The sequence below is a fragment of the Podarcis melisellensis genome (genome assembly GCF_964234715.1).
Source record: "Podarcis melisellensis genome assembly, chromosome: 12".
Taxonomy (NCBI): domain Eukaryota; kingdom Metazoa; phylum Chordata; class Lepidosauria; order Squamata; family Lacertidae; genus Podarcis; species Podarcis melisellensis.
The window spans coordinates 29,669,513-29,687,026 of record NC_138544.1 but is presented as its reverse complement, the minus strand read 5'-3'; the positions used below and the strand labels follow the sequence as shown (position 1 = coordinate 29,687,026).

The 17,514-nt window shown below is 40.9% G+C and overlaps 1 long non-coding RNA gene across 1 annotated transcript; it reads right to left on the bottom strand.

The window, feature by feature from the left end:
- Positions 1–5,195: 5,195 nt before the first annotated feature.
- On the bottom strand, positions 5,196–11,118 carry LOC309353864. Its single transcript, XR_014162090.1, has 3 exons — positions 11,062–11,118; positions 8,622–8,762; positions 5,196–5,285 (listed from the first exon to the last, which is right to left on the bottom strand). It is a non-coding gene; the product is annotated as an uncharacterized lncRNA (long non-coding RNA).
- Positions 11,119–17,514: the final 6,396 nt, after the last annotated feature.

Here is a 17,514-nt window from a genome sequence, read left to right as displayed (position 1 = left end):
ACACAAGATACCCTCATGAAGGTCCTCATCCAGCGCAAAGAAATAAATGAAGGCAAGTCCCACTGAAACCAGAGCTTCACCACTGCCAGGGGCCACATGTCTGTGGTAGGCAGAGCCAGATAAGTAAACAAAACAATGGATGCACCTCTAGTCTTTGTCCTAGGCCGGATTCTACCAATACCAAAGCCAAAGGGTTGCACAAACACGTGAACACTTTCCATTCTCCACTTTGAAGCCAAAATCCTGGGTGCCAAATTCCCAGGCATCATCTTCCCAATTTTTATCAAGAGTGCATGGTGGCCATTTTGGTTCTGTGATCCCGTGCGATTTTGCGCCACCGTTTCCTACCCCTCACACACATATAAAGCATTTTTTTTTCAGTCACAGTGGCAAAAGCCACATGTTTTGGGGTGTTGTGACCCCGAAGAAAGCATTATTTATGGTGGAGGGGGTCGCACTGCAAAATCACGCAAAATCGCAGCAGCCAAAATGGCCGCTGTTCTCTCGCGATAAAAAACAAGATGACAAAGCTCTTCCAGGACACTGGTGGGGTATGTTAAGGACACATTCCAGACGGGGGCAGGATCTCTTGATTAGGGTCTACAGTAGAGAGAGTAAGGGGTGTTGTCTGGGGGAGGTTGGCTGGAAGAGAATCCCCCGAGCTGGATAGGGAGAACGAGAGGGCCAAATTCAGACCCTATATCTAAGATTCCCCATCCTGCTCTAAGCAATCATGGGCAGTCTAGCTGCAATATAAATATCATCTGATTCTTGTGATGTCATGACACTCTGAGGCACTGGGAAAAATTTAAATGGTGACTAGATCTATCTACCTTATGGAGCATGTAGTACCAGGAAGAATTTTTATTCAAAAGGGAAGGTCAAGGGTGAGGTGATGAGACCATGGGTGTTGCCCAAAGATTCCAAGTGTTGACTCCAGCTCTGTTCTTATCTTTTATCATTTATGCCTGATGGGAAATATGATGCAACTCCAAATGTGACAGTGTCACATTTTTTACATGTTAAAAAACTGAGAGATTTGAAGGATGCATTTATCTGACTCTTTCAGCCTTTATAGGTAGACTCCCATATTAAGAAGAATTGGTTCGTCTATTGGATTTAGAAAGGAGAGCTAATTTCAAAAACAAAAACCACCCAACTTCTAGTAAGTTAAAATGCAATGGGTTGGTATCCATGGAAGAGAAAAACAAAGGCACTGCTTTCAAATGGAGATCCATCTAATCCAGCCCTCAATCCACAACTAGACGTGCCAATCTCAAAGCTGAAAGGGAGAAAATTTCTAGCAGTTAACTGCAATAAGTAAAGAGTCCAGCAAACCCCAAAAGTCCTCTTTTGAAGGGATAACCAAATAAAAAAGCAGAAGCTCATGACAGACTCATTTTGAAAACAAAATAGACAGAGTCATGAACAAACTTCACGGGGCTGTTTTGAGGACAAAGTGAGATATACTGCATTGAGATTCTCTAAGGGTAGACAACATAGGCCCCTCCGAAATGCTGTTTAACTCTTCCATAATCTCTCACCATTCGTCATGCTGGCTGCAGCTGAAGGGAACTAAAGTCCAACATCTGGAGGGCAGTACAATGGCTACCCCTGCCTTGGGAGAAAGAGCAGAATGAATGCATTTTCACCTTAAATATACATGCAAAACTATTTTGCTCAATGGGGCTTCAGTTCATAGAAATGTCAATAGCAATGTGTTGATATGTGTGATGCGAGGATGAATTAGGCTATTATAACACTCATCCATTGCTCTTTGTTTCAGCTTGGTTAGCTAACTAGAAGGACAAGACAAAGCATGTTCCCCCCTCCCCCCAATATTATCTGTTACATTATAAAACATATAAAGGTTTCTTGGAAGCACAGACACTTGACAATTAGAAATATACACTGTATTATGAAAGTTTGGCTTTACAATGGTCCAACTCATGCTGAACTTTAAAAAGCAGCACAAAACATGAGGAAAAGGTTCCAGAATTATCATTCTCTTCTTGGCTGGCTGCTTTGTGTACTGGAAAGCATTCGACAGCACAAAATACTCATTTGGGACTAGTATTCAATTGTGCCAACAAGCCAGCAACAGCTAACAATTCAGAATCAATAGGCAGCCATGTGCTGCTGCCAAAATGGTACATTTGCCATTGGTACATTTGGCCTCAAATGACAGTGGATGCCAGATACTAAACTGCACACAGGGGGATGTACAACCCGTTGGTTAAAATCAACAATGTAAACGATAAGAGACAGTACATTAAACATGAAAGCCCTAAATATTGCATTTTCCGAACCAATTTTGGATGGATTGTTTGATAAATGACACATTGTACAGCCACACTCAAGATCTTTGTGGCACCATCCCTCCTGAAATTACACTGGCGTTCCTGTAAAATTGCATTTCAATACCTGCATAACTACCTGGATAAACATCGTTTTGAATGGGCATCTAAAGGATGGCAGTGAATGCAGCTACACTTCACGGGTTGATTTGAAATTATCAGCTCCAACTGGAGCTGAAATGAATTTGCTCCCCAAAATTCTCAAAAATCCAGATTTTTGCTCTTTAATATTTGCCAGACAGTCATTGAATATTTGCCAAATATACACCCAGATGTTCTAATGGAAGGATTGAGAACCTGTGGCCCTCCAGATGATGTTGGACTCCAAATCCCATGATTCTATGAGCCAGCATTGTCAATAGTTACAGATGATAGGAGTTGGAGTCCAATAGCATCTAGAGGGTCGCAAGTTCTCTGGCATCATCTAGGTGCATTCCATGGTATCAGGATTGAAGGTGAATCATGACTAATCCCTGTGTGAGTAATATGTGAACAGGGCTCCTATGAGATTTGTACCAAATCATCCATTTGTTCTCCAGAATACATTACTGGGCAAGATGGGAGATTCCAGACGGGATAGCCTAAGACTAAGGACCTTTCATCCTCAAAGGATAAAATGAGAATCGCACCCAAAAGAGTGTTGATGTGGATTTGTTTCTTTCTAGCTGAGAAAGCAGGACAAACTGCAATTCTCACTGCTGCTAACTACAGATAACCGCCTATATCCCCAAAGAAAAATGCAGCCTACCTGTAAAAGCTGTCTATCAAACCTAACAAGGAGTGGTGCATAATTTATCAATGTTAATAGCCTTTGGGGCATTTCTGAAAGAATTAATCTAAACAGTCAAACAATTTATCACATCAAACTACATAAAATGCACTTTTAATTAATAAATGGAAATTCTATTGCTTTTACAGCTACAGGAGATCAATCCATTTTTTACCTTCAGACTATAGTTTGGGTTTCTTTAATGGCTTTTAATGGGTTCTGCTCCCTGATCTAAGCTTCAGCACTTGCTTCCTGGAAGACTTTCTGTACTTTGTGGCATAAGCTCACAGCCTCTTTGGAAAACTTTCACTGAGAGATTGCCACGCAAACAATCATTCTCTGGTTTTACTGAAAGGCATTATTCATTACTCCTGAGTTGACCTCTTTGGCCCAACTCTATAAAGTAATAATGTTACTGTAATGTAAAGAAGTTCTCATCAATAGATGATGGTAGGAGTCCCTTTAGTTAAAGCCATTCGACTGTTAAGAGTGAAGCATATACATCAGCTGTGTAGTATGATTGCCTCCTAAGTAGTACTGCCATCCATAAATTTGAATGCATTTCACACTGTATAAAATGTTTTGATGTCTTAGACACAGTAACAATTTGTGATTAAAATTACATTTGAGGTTAACATAATACTATAATATTATATCGGATGATATCTTCTTAGTGGGTACCCTTTTTCAAAATGATTGTTTGTGATAAATCACTCACACAGTGATCTTAAAAGTAGTTGAAACAATAGTCCTCAACCCACTTTTGAAGCAGTCCATTTGGTACCAGAGAAAAAAAGCCAAGTGATCTGGTAACTACTTTCAAATTATCAATAAAAACCACTCATCAGGCCTAGCATGTCCCAGCAGAAGGCAAAAGGTGCGATCTAGGATGACTGCGTTGCTTACCATAACTGCCTTCAAAATAGATAAAACTGAATGTTTAACCAGAGTGTCACCAATTTCTATTAATTTCTTATTTCAAAGTAAAAGGTCATTGGCATAAAATTAAGCTACTCACTCCAGTCCTAGATTTGGGATGGCGTGGAGGGGGGGGGCTCACTAGATTTCCTTCATGTTCAGAAATCACATATACACCTTTAGGCACCAGGCAAAAACGTTCCTTTTTAACCAGGCCTTTGGTTGACACCCAATGTGGCTTGGGAGGGGGCACATTATTGGGTTATTACTTTTGGTTTGATTTTATATGTTGTGGTCTTGTTGTGAACCACCCTGAGACCTTTGGGTTTAGGGCAGTGTATAAGTTGAATAAATAATAATAATATTAATATGTTCAATTAAAGGAAATCCCATATTTTTCGCCCCATAGGACGCACCGGCCCATAGGACGCACCTAGTTTTTTTGGGGGGGAAATAAAGAAAAAAAAATCTATTTCCCCCCCAGGTGCGGGGCTGGGGCGGGGGAAGCCCAAGCTTCCCCCGACCCCAGCCCCCAGAACAGGCTGCTATCCACAAGCCGTGGGAGAGCTGTGTGAAGTCGCGCAGCTCTCCCATGGCTAGCGTAGAGCTGCGCGAAACCCGAAGCTTGGGGCGCGCTGAGCTCAGCGCGCCCCAAGCTTCTGGGTGCCTGCAAGCTCTCCGCTAGCCGTGGGATAGCTACGTCTCCCACGGCTAGTGGATAGCTTCCTGAAGCCTGGAGAGCGAGAGGGGTCGATGCGCACCATCCCTCCTCGCTCTCTAGGCTTCAGCGAAAGCCTGCATTCGCCCCATAGGACACACACACATTTCCCCTTCATTTTTGGAGGGGAAAAAGTGTGTTCTATAGGGCAAAAAAACCCGGTACTTTTTTTCCAAATTCCGACCGTGAAAAGTTAAAGTGTGACTTAAATTTGCAACCTTACAAAAATTGGCTTTTTCAATATCGCTGTAGATTTTTGCCATTTACGGGTGTGAGTGCCTGCGTAATTTTAAGGGAGCGGCTTATATTTGGGTATTGTCTTCTTTCCCCCCCCTCCCTTGAATTTTAAAGGTGCGGCTTATATTCGGGCCAATAAGGTATTGGCAGTTATCTTCCTGGAAGGTGGACACCTTTGGCCTGTCATTGTGACCTCTTTGGCTTTACTTTTTATTCAACTCTCCATCCACATTCAAACCAGCAAGTTGGTATAAAGATCAGATATTCATTGGCCCAGGACCAGCATCTGTAAAATGAATGAAAATGTGTAATAATTTAAGCATGCTCAAAAGACATCACATATGCTAACATAGTAATACTTAAAAACAGGCCTGCAAAGCCATATTCATCATTCCTGCATTGCAGAAGAAGCCATACTTAGTGAGGTCGTGGCTGAGGTGAGCCTTGAACCAGCAAGTTCATGGATCAAAGTTAATTCTCTTAGCTGCTATAATATATCAGCTGTCCAGAAACGCCTACTTTTTAAATTGCCAGTGTTTTTCGTGTTCTTTCTAAGAACATGCTCATATCAGTAGATGAACTATTCTCCGTAAATCATTAGTAATTAAAAATAATTGTGGCCGGGCAACCATACAATAGACTCATAATATAAAAGCAAATGGTATGCCCTAGTGACAGGTCTCTGTAACAATCTCTTGTACCATTGGGTGATATTTACCATATGTCCCATGATTGATAGTAAGATTTAATGAGTTCTTACAAGCAATTAAATAATCAAGGGTTCCTGCTGTTATATGGCAGAGCTCGATAGAACAATGACAAATGAGAGAATATCTACAACCTAATCAAAGGGACATATTTCCTTGGGAACAAAATAATATTATCTACCAGTGCAATCAAAGGACAAAAGGACCCAGGGAGGACACAACAGAACGTGATAACTTTGGTGTTCTTTTCATTAGCTAGCTATACTGTTTCCTATTTAATGGATCCTATTAAATCAGAAAGGGAGTTAGGCAAGTTAAATTTCCTTAAATTTTCATGACCCATTGATTTATATCCAACAGATTTTTTAGATGTAGTTTATATTATATGCCTGGTCACATTAACTCTTGTTCATCTCATAATAGTTTTACCTGCTTATTCTTTTAGTGCTCTTTTAAATATATCAGGTCAGCATCGTACAGTAGCCTGTTCAGTTTTAATTTGTCATGTAAACAGGCAACCTCGAATCTGTGACTCAGTGGCAATCTCGTTAAATCTTTTTGATAAGCTCATCAGTGGTACAATTTCCACCATGTTATTCCTCTATCTACTGATATTAAGTGATCTATATGTTTATGAGAAAATAATTAACCATCATGAAAAAAGGGAAGCACCAGAGATTTCACAAAAAAAGTATTTCAGCAACTCTGACCTCACTTTTATTTCAAAACAACTAGAGATAAAAATACAAAGTTTGATTATGTGTTTTTTTTAAAAAAATTGATTTGATTTTCAAAAAGAAATAAAAGAAATAAGAACAAAAAGAAAAAGGAAGAAAAAAGAAAAAGTTACATCAAAATGCCATACACATTCACATATTGAGATTTTTCTGCATCTCCCGATTTCCCGCCATCCCATCCAAGGGTCCTCTTAATTCTGATTTCATCTGCATATATCAATACTTCTCCATTTCTTTCATCTTCCTAAATTATCTGTAGTTTCTATTACATTACAAATGTATTTAAAATCCTGCTAATGTTTTGACCTGTTTGCAATGATTTTGTATATACATCATAAACATTTCCCATTCTTTTTTCAATTTCTTGTCTTCTTGGTTCCTGAGCTTCCCAATTAATTTTGCCATTTCAGCATAGTCCATCAACTTAGTCTGCTGATTATGTCTTTTTAACAGCTCTGCTTTCAAGCAAATGCACTAAAACCCTAGCTGCCTTATACAAAGGTCAGACTATTGGCCCAGTGGTTCTCCAGGATTTTGGATTGCCGTCTCTCCAAACCTGCTTGGAGATGCCAGGGATTTAAACTGGGACCTTTTTTCAAGCAAAGCAGATACTCTACAAATGAGTTACAGCCCTTCTTTCATTATGATAAAAGACAGCATATAAGTGTTTTTATAAACTATGACAACATACTTCTGTATGTATGTCCCTTAAACAAATGAAAATATACTGGGCATACATGTGGTGCTTTAATAAACACATGGTGTACCACTCAGCTACCAACAGAGTGCATGAGTTCAACGGACAAAAGCAGAGCTAACTCTATCTGATTAAACTCCTTAATTAGGACTTCAAGTGCATTATGCAGAAAGTAATATATGAGTTAATTGCAAAAGCTGTGCTGGCATTCCTTGATATCTGAGAAAAGATACATCAAAAAGCAAGAAAAGAAAAGAAAAGAAAAGAAAGAAAGTGTGTGTGTGTGTGTGTGTGTGTGTGTGTGTGTTTTAAAACACGCACGCGCACACAATATGAATCAACAGCTGTTGACTACTCACTTAATATCAGGTTTGAAAATCCTGACAAAAATACATTAAAATGTTCAAGACTTTGCAAAAATTGTTTCGAGACAGATCTGTACCTGTCAGAAAATATAAGTGCTAGCTATAGAAGTACCACAGCTATCACACATAATGTCATAAGGTGTTAGATGGTGTGCAGAATGCAGATGAAAAGATCAGAGAAATATTGCAGAGATAATAGATCAATCAAGAACTGCAAAATCCTGTAACCATCTGCTGACAGCAGGTTCCTTCTTTGAATACTTATTTTTAAGTTTATTGTAGAAATATGCCATAACTTAGCATGGATGGGGGGGAGCAGTTTAAACTGATTTAGAAAATCTTCTTCTTAAAATGATGTAGTTATACATTAGGCATGTGCTCATATTTTTTTAAAGTCTGCCTATTCAGCTATTAGTTGGAATCATTTTATGCTCTAAACTAGAGCTGGCTTGCTGATATTGCCTTGTGTGTCATACCTAGCAATGAAGGAGAAATTTGATTCACTTTTAAAGGCAAGTCTACGCAACTCATGCTTTCTGAAACAGTAAAAGAGCTGAAATGCAACCATCCTTCAAAATCCACACTTCTCTGAATTTTGCAGTGCAGTTCTCCAGACAAGTAATGTGTACAAAGATCCATATACTGTGCTAAAGTGTGCATAAAAATGTGTACTGTATATTCATGAAAATGACATGCATATATATATATATATATATATATATAATATTTCATAGTATGTATACACTGCTTGCTTGTGAAAAAATAAATAAATCTCAAAGCATTTCTTTGAGAGCAAAAACACTGAGATGATGAAAAACCCACAACCCCTACTTTAAAACATACAAAAGCTGAAATACAAAAACAGATTGAAATTACCTCAGCTTCCTAAGCGTCTGAGTAGGCTTATCTAAACACGAATGTTTTTAGCATGTGCTACGGGAAATGTTTTGCAAAAATGTTCGTTATAGGCAAAATCACATGCACACAAAAATGTGCATATTAGGAGAAATGCTTTTAAAATAGAAAACTCAGACCGAGGTGGAAATGCGGAGAACTGAATGTTCAGACTAGAACAATGTGAAAACAAGAGAAACCTAAATGGACACATTCACCCACTCCTACTCAAATTTGATGCAGTCAGCTTCTGTGAACTGTTCCCACTGCCCCATTTTCTAAATGACTTGGAGCCAAGTTTCCTGAAGGATCACCTCCACCTGTCCACATTTTGACCGGACGTCCTTCTTCAGGTTTTCCTGCCTGAAGGGGTAAAGCAGGTGTCAAGGCTCTGCCAAGGCTTAGGAAAGCTATTCCTCCCCCAGTTGCAGCAGAGAAAACAAGGTACAGTCATACCTTGGGCTGCGAACTCTGCGGGTTGCGCATTTTCGGGTTGCGGACTGCGCCAAACCCGGAAGTACCGGAATGGGTTACTTCCAGGTTTCGCTGCATGCGCAGAAGCACAAAATGATGTCAAGAGCATTCTTAGAAGCACCGAATTGCATCACGCGCATGCGTGCGCAGACACGGCTCTGCGGGTTGCGAAGGTGCCTCCCGCACAGATCACGCTTGCAACCCGAGGTATGACTGTATTTTTAATGAGTTTTATTCAATCCGAATAGTGAGAGGCAAAAGAACGCAACAAGCCTCAACAATAGTGTTGCTCCAAACTAGGCTCCTCCTCCCTCCATCCTAGCAACAGCATCTTCCCTTATGGTGGCCACTTGTGGCCAAATGTCTCTGAGTCCTTTGTTCCTGTACTCTTAACAAACATTGCATTCTGTGAGAAGGGGGATCAGAAATGCTCTCCAGTGACAATGTGTCATCTAGCTGCCCATTTGCAGTCCCCCCTTCTTCTTCCAACACTGCCCAACTTCTCCGTTTGTCTATCTCTGAGCTGTGACCTTCCTCAAATTCCTCAAAGCCCTTCTGTAATTCAGCGCTGCCTTCCCCCTCTCCTGCAGCGTCAGGAGAAGGGGGGCGTGATCTCCACCACTCCCCCTCCTCCTCCATCTCCCCCTCTTGAGCCCAATCCCTGACAGCAGGTAACATCTAGACCATTACAACTAGACCAGAGGTAGCTAACTCCCCATTCAGAGAACTGAACCAGCCAGAGAACATTGTTAATAGACTGCCAATATTTGTCAAATAAATCAATAAAATCACAAGGCGTCTGTCTGGAAAGGCTCCCCAGGAAAGGGAGTTTCTCCCCCCCCTTTTATAAGATATTTATTTAAAAAATTTAGAGGTACAAAAAGAGAAAACAAAAAACATCATTTTAAACAAAAAAAGATAAAATACAAAAAATAAAAAATAAAAATAAAAAAGAAAGAGCAGAGAATTAAAATCCATTAAGCAAAAAGAAAAAACAAGGAAAAATACAACAAATCTTCCCATTACTTATCTTTCATTAGCTTATTTCCCTGACCTCCTCGCACCTCCCTTTTTTGTATTCTAGGTCAATTATCCATTCCAGCAAATCCTTTCCCTCTTTTTGAATTTTTGTCCTGTAATTTATCTTGATATTAATATAACTTTACTTTCCCTCCTTTCACCAATTAACAGTCTGTTTTTTCCTAAATCTTTGTAACATTTCTGCTAAAATCACATAAATTCATTCCAATGTCATTCTAACATTCATTAGTTTTGCAATGTTTCTGTAAATAGTCTTTAAATTTCTTCCAATCTTCCTCCACCGACTCCCAGGAAAGGGAGTTTCATGACGAGGTTGCTACCACAAAAATGGTTTTATTTCTCATCTCTTTCAGCCTAATGTGACATAAATAAGAGATTTGGAGCAAGGGTCTGTTACTCGAACAGTAGAGCTCTGTTGTTTATGTTCAGCTTTCAAACTTCCCATAGGCATCTGGTTGGCCACTGGGAGATGCTGGACTAGATGGGCCATTGGCCTGGTCCAACAGACTCATCTTATGTTCTCTATCTATGTACAGATGAGCTCATCCATTATTTTATACACTATTAAGCCAACACTTGTAATGCCACCAGACTCTACCCCTATATTCCATTATTTAGGTGCAAATCCTGCATTCCTTTTCCTAGGAGTAAGCACAATGAGCACAATGGGACTTACTTTTTAGAAAGCATGCATAGGATCATGCTGTTAAGTGGAGCACTTGAAGCAGCAGTGGAGATTTTACATACATTTCAAGCTTTTCCCTGATCCGTTGAGTAAGAGCAAGACTCTATTCGAATATAACTTATCTTCCCCCCACCCGCCAAAAAACCCCCCATCAAAATGAATTCCATATGCGGTGGCAAAAGTCAACAGCTGATACTAAACGAGCTAATTTTTAAAGAACTAAGTGAGAAAAGTGCTACAATCTGTCAGCTTTAAATTCTTACTACTTATTCACAATCAATAAATTCACAAAAATTACACACCTCATTACGTTCCACACAGATTGCAAAGCTAGCTATAATGTAAAAACAGGCAGACAGTCTGTCTCAATATTATTACAGGAAGAGTTGGTTAAATTAATAGCTTCTCATTGATTAAAAAATCTTGCATTTTGCATGTCCTTAGGTTGGTTCCCACCATTACCTTTCAATAAGGGAAGACGTGTCTGTGGAGAAATGTGGTTGTATCGAGCTACTGAGCTGAAACACAAAGGTAGGCAAAATACGTTGTTTACATTAGCCTGCTCTGGTTTCCTGTCATAAAGTCCTGTTTACCTGAAAGGGAAGGACAGGCCCCCTCACTGTTCTGCCCCACCCCACCAAAGAAATAATCAGCTTAAAGCAGTCATTAAGCATAAATAATACAAGTCAATGCAGTCATTATTATAAGCAAGGAATCATTATGTCCAGGTCTTGCATAAGGTCTCCCTGCTTTCGCAAAGAGAAGCAGCAGCAGAAAAGTTTGAAAACACCCCCAGACTTAGGTTGTGTACACATTACCATTTACTCTGGCTCCAGTGTGCTCCCACAGCTGGTGTTTGAAGCTGAGTACACATGACATTAGGCACAATCCATATGTATCCTGTCGTTTCTTGAGAAATACTGCTGTCTGATAAGTTTACCCTCAAACCAGCTTCCATCTGATTTGAAAACGTAAGCTGAAGTGTGATCATTTGACATATCCCATTACGCATGCACAGATGTCAGTGCATGCACAGATGACAGCATTATTATTATTATTAACTGAACTTATATACCGCCCTATACCCAGAGGTCTCAGGGCGGTTCACATAATAAAATCCAAATATAAAGCCACAAAATACATAATCAAAATAAAAACAACAACCCAAGCCCCCCACATTTTAAAAGGGCATAGGATGTAGCATAGGATGTATATCAAATCAACCAAAGGCCATGGTTAAAAAGGAACATTTTTGCCTGGCACCTAAAGGTGTATAATGAAGGTGCCAGGTGAAATTCCCTGGGGAGAGCATTCCACAGACAGGGAGCCACTGCAGAGAAGGCCTGTTCTTGTGTTGCCATCCTCAAGACGTCTCGAGGAAGAGGCACATGAAGAAGGGCCTCAGAAGATGATCTCAGGGTCCAGGTAGGTTCATATGGAAAGAGGCGGTCCTTGAGGTATTTTGGTCCTGAGTCATTTAATAGGAGGCCAAGGATTTGCAGGCATGGAAAAACAAATCACTCAATGATATTGAATGAAGATGTCCTCACCCTCTCTCTGATGTGTACAGCAAGGACAAATGTCAGGGTCATTTAAAAAAAAGTGATGGTGAAGATCTCCAAACAGAGTGACTGGGTGGTAAAGTGACAAATGCAATTCAGTGTAAACATATGTAAAGTGATGCAAGGAAAACGTATGTTCGTGGGGTCTAAACTGGCGGTGATTGACCTGGAGACTTTGAAGTCATCGTAGATAGCTCAGTGAATATGTCGACCCAGTGTATTGCAGCTGTGAAAAAGGCAAATTCCATGCTAGGGATCCTCAGGAAAGGAATTGAAAATAAAATTGCCAGCATCATAATCTCCTTATAAAAATCTGTGGTGTGACCACATTTGGAATACTGTGTACTGTCCTGGTGGCCTCACCTCAAAAAGGATAGCACTGAGTTAGAAAAGGTTTGATAAAGGCAACCAAAATGATCAAGGGGATGGCGCAGCTCCCTGATGAAGAAAGGTTGCAGCATTTAGAAGAAGAGTTTGGATTTGATATCCCACTTTATCACTACCCGAAGGAGTCTCAAAGCGGCTAACAGTCTCCTTTTCCCTTCCTCCCCCACAACAAACACTCTGTGAGGTGAGTGGGGCTGAGAGACTTCAGAGAAGTGTGACTAGCCCAAGGTCACCCAGCAGCTGCATGTGGAGGAGCTGAGACGCGAACCTAGTTCACCAGATTACAAGTCTACTGCTCTGAACCACTACACCACATTGGCTTTTTAGCTTAGAAAAAACGTAAGAGGCAAGATGGTGGAATTTTATAAAAGTATGCATGGCATGGAGAAAATGTATAGAGATATTTTTTTTCTCCCTCTCTCATAAGACTACTGTACAACCCCATGAAGCTTAATGTTGGAAAATTAAGGACAGATAAAAGAAAATACTTTTTCATGCAGTACATAGTTCGGGATCAGCAAACTTTTTCAGCAGGGGGCTGGTCCACTGTTCCTCAGACCTTGGGGGGGGGGGAGGCTGACTATATTTTGAAAAAAATAATGAACGAATTCATATGCCCCATAAATAACCCAGAGATGCATTTTAAATAAAAGCACATATTCTACTCATGTAAAAACACCAGGGAGGTCCCACAAATAACCCAGAGATGCATTTTAAATAAAAGTACACATTCTACTCATGTAAAAACATGCTGATTTCCAGACCATCCATGGGCCGGATTGAGAAGGCGACTGGGCCAGATCTGGCCCCCAGGCCTTAGGTTGCCTACCCATGACATAGTTGAACTATAGAACTCCTTCCCACAGGAGGCAGTGATGGCCACCAACTTTTGTTGTTGTTGTTTAGTCGTTTAGTCGTGTCCGACTCTTCGTGACCCCATGGACCAGAGAACGCCAGGCACCTCTGTCCTCCACTGCCTCCCGCAGTTTGGTCAAACTCATGCTGGTAACCTCGAAAACACTATCCAACCATCTCGTCCTCTGCCGTCCCCTTCTCCTTGTGCCCTCCATCTTTCCCAACATCAGGGTCTTCTCCAGGGAGTCTTCTCTTCTCATGAGGTGGCCAAAGTACTGGAGCCTCAGCTTCACAATCTGTCCTTCCAGTGAGCACTCAGGGTTGATTTCCTTCAGTATGGAGAGGTTTGATCTTCTTGCAGTCCATGGGACTCTCAAGAGTCTCCTCCAGCACCATAATTCAAAAGCATCAATTCTTCGGCGATCAGCCTTCTTTATGGTCCAACTCTCACTTCCATACATCACTACTGGGAAAACCATAGCTTTAACTATACGAACCTTTGTTGGCAAGGTGATGTCTCTACTTCTCAAGATGCTGTCTAGGCCTGTCATTGCCCTTCTCCCAAGAAGCAGGCGTCTCTTAATTTCGTGGCTGCTGTCACCATCTGCAGTGATCATTGAGCCCAAGAAAGTAAAATCTCTCACTACCTCCATTTCTTCCCCTTCTATTTGCCAGGAGGTGATGGGACCAGTGGCCATGATCTTCGTTTTTTTGATGTTGAGCTTCAGACCATATTTTGCGCTCTCCTCTTTCACCCTCATTAAAAGGTTCTTTAATTCCTCCTCACTTTCTGCCATCAAGGTTGTGTCATCTGCATATCTGAGGTTGTTGATATTTCTTCCAGCAATCTTAATTCCAGCTAGGGATTCATCCAGCCCAGCCTTTCGCATGATGAATTCTGCATATAAGTTAAATAAGCAGGGAGACAAAATACAGCCTTGTCGTACTCCTTTCCCAATTTTGAACCAATCAGTTGTTCCATATCCAGTTCTAACTGTAGCTTCTTGTCCCACATAGAGATTTCTCAGGAGACAGATGAGGTGATCTGGCACTCCCATTTCTTTAAGAACTTGCCATAGTTTGCCGTGGTCGACACAGTCAAAGGCTTTTGCATAGTCAATGAAGCAGAAGTAGATGTCTTTCTGGAACTCTCTAGCTTTCTCCATAATCCAGCGCATGTTTGCAATTTGGTCTCTGGTTCCTCTGCCTCTTCTAAATCCAGCTTGCACTTCTGGGAGTTCTCGGTCCACATACTGCTTGAGCCTTCCTTGCCACCAACTTAGAATGCTTTAAAAGAGGACTGGGCAAATTCATGGAGGAGAAATCTATCAATAGCCAACAGTGGTTCTGAAGGCCAGTTGCATACCAGACCACAGGAGGGGAAAGTGCTTCAGTGTTTCCCAGATGCATCTGGTTGGCCACTGGGAGAACAGGATGCTGAAGTAGATGGGTCACTGGCCTGAACCAGCAGGGCTCTTCTTGTGCTCTTAGAAGCCCCAGCCAACATGGTAAATGATCAGTGATGATTGGAGTTGTAGACCCAGAAACATCTAGGAGGGGCACAGGTTCCCCATCCTTGATCTGAATATTAGCTCCAGCATGGAGTTGCTGTCAAAGCTTTGGGAGGCTGTCCAAGGCTTTAAAGTGGTGACCTAAAGGTTTCAAGAAGTAAATCCCACTAAAGTCAATCAATGGCTTCTGCTGCTTCTTCTGCTTCTCCAGCATAGCATTTCCTTGACCTAAAAGGAAAATTGAACTATCCATGGTAGTTCAGTTCGATTTATTGTGTTTAGCAAGCAGCCATTACACACATTAAAAATAATAACAACAAGAATACTGCTAATAATAGTGGTTTACATTTCTTTGCAAAGCCTTGGCAAAGAATTTGGATGTTCTAAAGGATATATACCTCTCTGCATCAGACAACAAAAAACAGATCTTTGTAAGAGACGTCCTTCCCTTCTGCAATATTAACAATGGGTAGATGTATCTATGGTAGTATGTGTGCAGAACATGCTTCTGTCCCTCTTATTAATGACTCACAGGTCTCTGCAGTTCACTGAAAAGCTACTGCCTGCCTCTCAGTGGTCTCTCGTTAAATACAAAAATCAAAGAGTAGGCATCTACGCTTGCAATAATAATAGTAAATCTAACCTATTAATAGTAAGAGTTTTGGGAAGTAGTTATAATTTATCTGTCATGAGGAGCAATAGAAAACGGCAGAGGTGATAAACAGCATAACCATAGCAAGGTCCTTGGGGTGGCGAGCCTATTGCAAAGAGTTGTGTGGCTTTGGGAGAAAAATGACATATATTTTGCATGTGTATTTCTCTAGAGGGGCTGTGCCAAATAGATACATATTTCAAATGGCTAAATGAGTGTTCTGTAGCCCTATCTATGGGTGGCCTATTCTGTTGCGGTTTCTTGTACTGATAGCAACACTTCTCTTGCTAGAGCTGGCTACATAACCTGGAGTGTGCTCAGTGGGTAGCGTGGTAGTGTGATTTCATGTGTTGTATTTTATCTTGTCAAGTCACTTTGGGAGATTCTTTATGGTGTAAAGCAAATGATGAATGTAAATAATCATAAATACCATAGGAAGGGCTGTAACTCAGTGCACTGCATTCAGTAGGTCCCTTTTTCAAGACTGAATTGGGTGGGCCAATCACCTGACTAGGTATAAAGCACCTTCCTAATGTAAAATCAGGTTTTGCTCTGAGAGACTTTATTTCCCCCCCACCTGCTGCCATCATTCTGAGATATAATCATTATACAATTTCCAGAGATTTCACTTCTGTTCCTTTCTTTTAAAAAAGGATCTTTTGAATGCAGCTGTCTTGACAAAAGACGAAGAACTGTCATATTAGTTTCATATCTGTGCTGTTTAAGGATGTGTTTGAAATTTAAGTAGTGTTTTATTTATCACTCTTAGGCACATTTGCTCTGATAAATTCAGCCTTTATACTGTGTCATATTCACTCCCGTCAAGGCTGGCTTTTCATATCTTAAACAGTCGAAGTTGCCTCATAAACAAGCCTCAGCCAGGGCGCAATTCTGGAAACAGTTAAGCAGGAAATGCCCTCTTCATCGAGGATCAAGATGTCACATTTTCCTAGAAGAGCAGAAAAGATATCGGCACAAAGCTTGCAGAGCTAGAGGTAACTACAGAATTCCTTTGTGGTAGGGAAGAAACATAAGGCCACCAATTCTTCTGGAAGAGTGAAATAATAATGGTGAGGGGAGGGCTGTGTGTGTAGAAAGAAAGACAGAGAAAAAACTAGGTCCCCACCCTGTCCACCGAACTTGTAACTCTATCAAAAAAAGAGATGAGATTCATCTGGTATGACTTGTTTTTGAGAAACCCATGCTGGGTCTCAGTAATCACAGCTTCCTTTCCTAACTTTTCATAGACTGTTGAATGATCTGTTCCTGGTACTGACGTCAAGCTGATCGGTCGGTAGTTACCTGGATCTTCTTTCCCCCACTTTTGAAGATGGGGACAAGATTTGCTCACCTCCAGTCCTTCAGGGACCTCACCTGTTCTCCAAGAATTCTTAAAGATTATACAAAGAAGCTCTGAGATTACATCTGCAAGCTCCTTCAGTAGCACCTGTTGCTCTGGTGGTTATGGGTTTCATAGAGACATCTAGTTGGCCACTATGAGAAACAAGAAGTTGGTCTAGTAGACATTTCGTCCAATCCATCAGGATCCAAGTCAGCCAATATTGTCCTTTCCAGAAGTTCCGTCACCCCTGATCATTGGTCATGCTTGCTGGGGCTGATGGGAGTTGAATAGCATGAAGATCAGGCTGTGGTTTAGCTTAAATAACATAAAAGCAGCACAGTCTTTTTTATTGTTTTCTGAGCCTCGTGCATGTATGAGATATATGAGTGAGTATGTACTTGCTCTTTTTCGTTGGTTTTGTCTCCTACAAAAGGCAGTTGTTAGTGCCGTTATTTTAATGTATTTCTGGTTTGTAAGCTGCTTTGGGCATGGAAGGAAGAACATCATTTATCTGAACTCCAGCTTCTTATGCCAGCAGGACCCCTTTGAAAATTTCTTGGGCTGATGGATGGTATCTACCCTCTAAGATCTGCATCTTTGTTTCTG